Here is a 7340-nt window from a genome sequence, read left to right as displayed (position 1 = left end):
ACTCTTTGAGAACTGCAAACAAACCGTTGGCGGGGCGAGCAAGTTGTACCACCTGCATAATCTCACTGCGGCGGCTTTTGGAGATTTACTGCGTGCTGGAGATCGCCCCTTTAATGGCGAGGCTTTAGTTCTGCTTGATTCTAACTCCTGGCCACTAATTAAATACTGGGTGCATCTCCTTTAACGATAACAGTGTGTAGTTGGCGATGTAAGGCACGCGATGCCCACCCATGATAACAACGAATGCGGAGCGTCGTTTATTACAGTCTGGCGACTTGTGGTCGCAATTCACGCACCTGCCCCGTCAACCAATTACATTCACCTTCTCCTACTTCTCCTACCAGCCTCGCGCTTTTCACCACATTTCTGTATAATGTGTAAGTACCTAGGCCTCTTGTAGGGCTATGCTTTATCATAATAATAAGAGTAAATGTTTCATTTGTGTGTACTAAATACGTTTCGCCTATTCATACTAGTTGTTTTGAGTGGTCTATTATATAAAGAAAATTATTTAATTGTACCTATTATATCTGGAGTTCTGTAGCGATTCTTGGCAGCTCCTTTAAAGCTCTTAAATCGTAATATATATATGGTGGTACTGCTTTACCTTTATATTGATTTTTATGCCCTGTTCATGTACACACTTGTTCTCTTGCATGTACTACATGCACAAAGTACTGGTGTATTACAGCGGATAGATCACATTTACACATTTCACTGTAGCTCACTCTAACATGTTCTTGTTTATATAAGTCAAATATTGTTCATCTTCTGTTATTTCTCTTTTAGGATATTTAACATATTTTAATTTTAATTTTCCGACTTCTGTACGAAATAATACGCCTCTGTAGGGAGCGTTCTCTTTCTTTTGGTGTTACATCATAAAATTTCCATGTGTGGAATGATTATATTCATTCATCATTGCCATTACATTCACGAATAGAGTGCTGAGTCATAATTCTCATGAACATACTCCAAGGAACATTCTCATATAACAGTTTGTCACAGACTTACAGGACTTGTTAATGGGAAGAAGCACTTGTATTAACTAACGATGGAATTCTGAAAGTACGCCTGAGTTATAACAATCTATCAGTGGTTGCGGAGTGGGAAGAATATACAATGTCCGCGGAGGAGTGGTTAACATTCAGGGACAATACAGGAGCGATTATGCTCAGCAAAATAGTCTACTAAACATGGGCTCTAACATGAGTAACTTATGAGCTATGAGAACTGGTTCTGCTTCAGTACTGTGAAGCAAATCTCTTCAAATGCAGGCTCTTTATTTTCCTCTTTCTCGAGGTAAGCGTTATGGACAAAAACAAGAGAAAAGTGTCCTGTAAACACGCTGACTAAAATACATACCTTAATGTCCTACAAGACCTTGTTCAGTTGATGAAATTTGAACCGTAGCGAAGACGAACAAATGATCATAGCTCTAAAGGTATGTATTTCAGGTACCGTGCTCACTAGATATCTTTTACTTGCTTCGGTCCACAGTACCGAAAAGTTTACCGTTTAGCGTGAAAAATATGAAACCATCATTATCAACTTGGTCACCATAATGTAACTGAAAGAGATATAAGAAATAAATTAATCCCTTCCCACATTTCCTTCATTTCCTTGCCCTAGCCTATATTTTCGCCATCTACCTGTCTTTCCCAGCCCCTTTTTTCCCCCAACGGCTATTAGCGTCACCTATTCCCCGTTTTCTCCACCACCCCCACCCCTTTTCTACACTAACAGCTATTCCTACCCTAGCGCTGCTATGCACCCGTGCTCAAGTCTTATACCACCACAGTCCTACCTTCCTCACTGGGCAAACTCCACAAAAAAATGCTTCAAATGGCTCTGAGCACTATGGGACTCAACATCTTAGGTCATAAGTCCCCTAGAACTTAGAACTACTTAAACCTAACTAACCTAAGGACATCACACACACCCATGCCCGAGGCAGGATTCGAACCTGCGACCGTAGCAGTCCCGCGGTTCCGGACCGCAGCGCCAGAACCGCTAGACCACCGCGGCCGGCGCAAACTCCACAACTTCAACAACACACTCCTTACCCAAGGACAGTGACAGGAAAGTGCTTCTTTTAAACATCAGTATTTCAGCGTCATGTTTTAAATGTTTTTAAATGGGCGCTTATTGTGTTTCGTTTCTCCTTTTATTATCACTGTTTTCGATTACCAGTACAAGACGCCGTCCCTCTCGTATATCTGAGAACCCCATTTTAATTTTCACTTCTATAAGTTTTTAATTCATTGTAAATGTCCCCTCTATCTCTTTCTTCTCCTTGCATTTCGTTTAATTTTTATTGTCAACTGGCTGAAGAGCGCGTTGCCTGTATCGCTCACAGCGGACTTCCCGCCCATATTGGGTGCTGGGGGATGTAAAAACCAAAAATACAAAAAAGTGTGATGACTCTGCTTTGCACAAATATGCATGACAGGTGATTTTGAATTTAATGATGTTGAAGCAGCCACAAATATTGCTGGAGGTAAACATTAAGTTTGTGTAGCGGTACTTCCAATGCAGTTACATTATTTATATGTAGCTGCTTTTTGCAAAGGCGTGTTACTATGTTTTTGTACACACTGGAGAATGGGCGATGCCTGAAACCGATAATTTGACCAAAAAAAATTTTGACATCCAGCTTGTTGGAAAAACTTCGTTCTTCAGATTTATGGAGGCCGCTGGGACTGCAGACATCACCCGCTTTTCGCTTATGAGTAGTAACCGCGGCAAGTGCATGGGGTGGCGCCATCCTCTGACGAGGTTTTAAAACTGAATACCGCTGGCCTGTATCTCACCGGTCACAGAAGGCTTTAAATAGATGCCATTGACCTCACCTGATTTACGTTTGTGACTTGAATTGCTCTTGGCTTGTTGTATACGCTTGAGACGATTTTGCTACGCTCTGTACTTGTGTTGGTCATTCTTTCGATTGATTATTTTCGCGGTCATTTACCTTCAGAACCCCCTATTTCGTTATAAGAGGTCCGTAAGTTTTCACCAGTGCGAGTTATCATAAACTACCGGGTGGTTATGATTAAAATGTGGCTAGTCACGGGGTTCCGGTGTGGGCTATGATTATCGTACGGCAGCAAAACTTTGTAGATATGTTAATGCGTTAATGCTGTACTGATTTCCACTAAAAAAGAAGTTGGTTTCAACTTTTAGCGATGTAAACTGTTTATATGATGCTATGACATCGAGACTGTCATTTGACAAGCCATAACATGACAGAACAGTATGGCTACTGAGAAGAGAGGCCGTGCGCTTTTAGTGAAACTGTTTTACGTGTTGCATGGAGAGAGTGTCGCCGACTCAAATCTCTAAAGTCAAGCTCGTTGTAACTAAATGGTTTAAAGAAGATGATAATGAAATTGGAAGGCGTCCTGTCCCGATGGAAGTTATGACTAAGATTGCTGTTGCTGTAACTGACCAAGCAGCACGTCCTCTGAGTCGCGCTAGTGCCCCAGTAGTCTCTTTCCCAGCTCAACATCACAGAAAGCTTTGCATTCTTTATTAGACTGGTACTCATACATGACAGTGCAGTGACTGAAATCCCATGATACGCAGCAACGTTCTGAATTAACTTTTCGGTTTCTGGCATGGACTGACGTTGACGTGTAGCTTTGGAGTGACGAGGCACATTTTATAGTACAGGGTGGAGCGAATACATAGAAATGTAGTGATAATGTTAAAGAGTATAGCACTCCCCGCATGTGACTGTGTGGTGTGGAGCTCGGAAGCACACACTTAGAGGCCCTGTGAGGTGCACCTTGACGTCTGCACAGATACCATGTTGTACAGCACGTCATCTCTGCTTTGGAAGAGTATAAATGTGTGGAAACCACTGTGCTCCTGCTAGATGGGGCGGCGCATCATGCTCACCCACAGAAGGATCTATTTCGTGCAACCTACCACAAAAGTGTTATCTCCAGAGGTCTTCCAGATACATGACTTTGTAAGATCAGCTGATATGAATCCACGTGACTTTTGACTCCTGGAATATCTGTACGAACGCGCCTACCAGGAATGCTTCAGGGTTGTGCCTGATATGAAGGCCAGTATGCAGCAACACGTTGCTCAGGGTCCACTGAAACTACTCCGTGCTACTGTTGATCACATCGTTTTACGGATACAGTATCTCGTCGACGTCTCCGGTGACTTTTTGTGCCCACGTCCCGTTAACAATCCACTATACAATGAATCATTTCTATACTTCTGTGCCGGCCGCGGTGGCCGTGCGGTTCTGGCGCTGCAGTCCGGAACCGCGGGACTGCTACGGTCGCAGGTTCGAATCCTGCCTCGGGCATGGGTGTGTGTGATGTCCTTAGGTTAGTTAGGTTTAAGTAGTTCTAAGTTCTAGGGGACTTGTGACCTAAGATGTTGAGTCCCATAGTGCTCAGAGCCATTTGAACCATTTTATACTTCTGTCTTGCATTCACAGCGCCAGATTTGCATCTTGCAAAATTCCTACTACTTTTTTCCAGAGTGAACTCGATCCCCATTAACGCACTAGAATGTATGCCAAATTTCGCTGGCATACCTACCTACGCTGAGTAAGACAGAAGACGGGCGACGAGAATTTTGTCGGTGTGCGACTCTTCTAATGAGGCATGGTTCCCACGCATCTATAGCTGTGGCAGCAGCACTTCCCACAACAGCAAGAACATGTGCAGCAATAGCAACAGCAAGAAAAACCGTGGGAATGCCACCAGCAGACACATCTTCTGCAAAACCAACGACAGTCGGTGGCTCCGGTATGCTCGCCTACCCCTCCGCCATTGGCTTGTATCGACTGGACAAAGGAGGTCTGGGAGATCTATTTATTTCGCTTTATTCCTCCAGCAGGGCAAGTGAAACAGTTGACCCTGAACGACAGAGTGCGGTGTTACTGTCTTCTAGTGGAAAACTGTACGAAATAATGAAATGCCGAAACTAGTAGTCGTCACAGTAATATAAAATAATATCTTAAAGCACACGGCTGTTGGTAAGTTTAATTGATATTGATAGTTACTGTACGAAGTGGTGCAAATCTTGCACTCACTCTCGGATCCTAATGGTTTGCCTTTTTCTGATATTTTGGATTTGTTGATAGACATTACAGTCACCAAAATCGCATTATTCCTGCTGACATAAGCCTTGGCCCGGAAGAGTGTCTTTTCCTGTAAACAATGTGGCGTGTCAAATGCAGACTCCTTAATCCGTGATATAATTATCCGTCACGCTCCTTGTCGAGAAATTAATGCATAGGATTCTTTAGTGATGTGTTAAAAATTGCCAAAAATCATGAACTAACTGCGTCAGCGCAAGCTATGGCTCACGATATCACTGACTTCGATATTGCCAGTAGTATTAGTTGCCATTGTGATCTACGATCAACTGATGGCTTCCACTGAACGTCAGGATCCGATTTACCGTGCACCTGACAGTCCAGTCACACGGGATTCAGTAGTTAGTGCTGTAATTAGCGGTTGCTCGTCCTCGTCGTCGGTAAACACGCAACCGATTTATTCGAAGTTTGCGTGTCACAAAGCGAGCGTAGATCGTGCAACGTTTCCCGTCGTTGTTAAAGTACCGCACAAAATCTCGTGCCGTCAAATCGTGTCCAGAGTGCAGCCCGTGGCATCAACGGCGTCACTCCCTTTTCCGTGACGTCATCTGTTTTGCACGCCACAAACCTGGGAACTTCGCAAGGGACTGCCTTGGACGGCGTGAGTCAAAAATATCGGTAGTCAGTGCTGTACACGCTATCTTGCCGTCGGCCATGTTAGCGGAGGACGGGCTGTAGCGTCTCATGTTGCTGGTGGATATTAATTGGGCACGGATTTCCAGCTGGACACGGGCGCGGCCGCATCCCTCATTAATGAGGACGCATACCGACGCAGTGCCTTCCAGAAGCTGCTGCCACCTCAGCGTAAAATTGCAGGGTACCATGGCTAGTCGATACCCCTGCTGGGCCAGATCGTTATCCAGACAAAGTATCAAAACGTAGCTCGGCAACTAACTTTGCTTATAATTAGCTCTTGGACGAAAAGTAACATTTTCGGTTCAGACTCTTTGGTTCATTTTGATTTTAACGGCCAGGAGCAATTTTATCTAATTTCAACTGCAATTACAATCATGAACTTTTTTAGTAGTGGGGCAAGGTTCGCATCAAGACACACTGCATTGTTGCCAAATTTATTCAAGATGGCGGTGATGACGTCATCCAAGATGGCTGCAAGTAGACTTGGCAACAGCGCATGAAGTCATCCAAGATGGTGGATTTTGGTGGGAAAATAGCCCAATTGGGCTAAGTCACTAACCTAAGCCTCCAGAAGAAAAAATGGCAAGAAGTTTGAATTCCATCAGGATAATGCATGCAAAACCGTACTTGTCTTTTATTATTATTTCTCATTTATTATTATTATCATTATTATTATTGAAACTTCCTGGCAGATTAAAACTGTGTGCCCGACCGAGACACGAACTCGGGGCCTTTGCCCTTTAATCTGCCAGGAAGTTTCATATCAGTGCACATTCCGCTGCAGAGTGAAAATCTCATTCTGGATTATTATTATTATTCACCTGCCTCCACTAACACAGAATCAAGATGTCCGATTTCTGCGGTCAGAAAACCATTTCCTACACACCCACAACAAAAATCAGTCCCAACTTCAAATTCCAACCCCATAATCTATCACACATACTAAATAGCCCACATTCCACTCACTTTTTTCTTTCACTGCTAACCTATCAAAATCGCGTCAAATAATAATAAATTGTATTTGTACTAACGTAAGTCACCTCCTGTGAATTGGCAAGAAGAGAGGATGGAAGTCTTTATTTCAATAAGTACAGTCACCATTTGTCTCCACCTCACTTAGTACACACATGTTGGAGATGGCACCTGCACCCAGTGCGCTCATCAGGATGTTCACACAAGAACTCGTTTAGGTGAAATCGTCGCCACCAGAGGGACCTACTCCTACCCGCCACAGTCGCCGCAGGTCAGGGAGCGACCTAATACCCCCACGTCATGGCCGGTCCAGCGTTCTCGTCAACAACAGGGGATACCCCCTCCCTAAAAGCAGCACGTTGGAACCTGCACATCTCTACGAAAGAAAGAAAGCCTTCCCACACGTTTCCCGCCAATTTTCTTCCTACAAGACACGTTCCCCCCTGTCCATACCTGCCTCACGACTGCCCTTGTGAAAAACTTGTTTTGCTCACAGATGCTGGCTACACGCTTCCCGCCAAAATTCTTTTTCCCTAACAAGTTAGTACCTGCCAAGACCAACCGTTCACCATCTACCACGTGTGTTTCTCGTACAAAGAACGCACTG

This window comes from Schistocerca nitens, chromosome 4 (assembly GCF_023898315.1).
Source record: "Schistocerca nitens isolate TAMUIC-IGC-003100 chromosome 4, iqSchNite1.1, whole genome shotgun sequence".
Taxonomy (NCBI): domain Eukaryota; kingdom Metazoa; phylum Arthropoda; class Insecta; order Orthoptera; family Acrididae; genus Schistocerca; species Schistocerca nitens.
Note: the sequence above shows the minus strand (reverse complement) of the source record.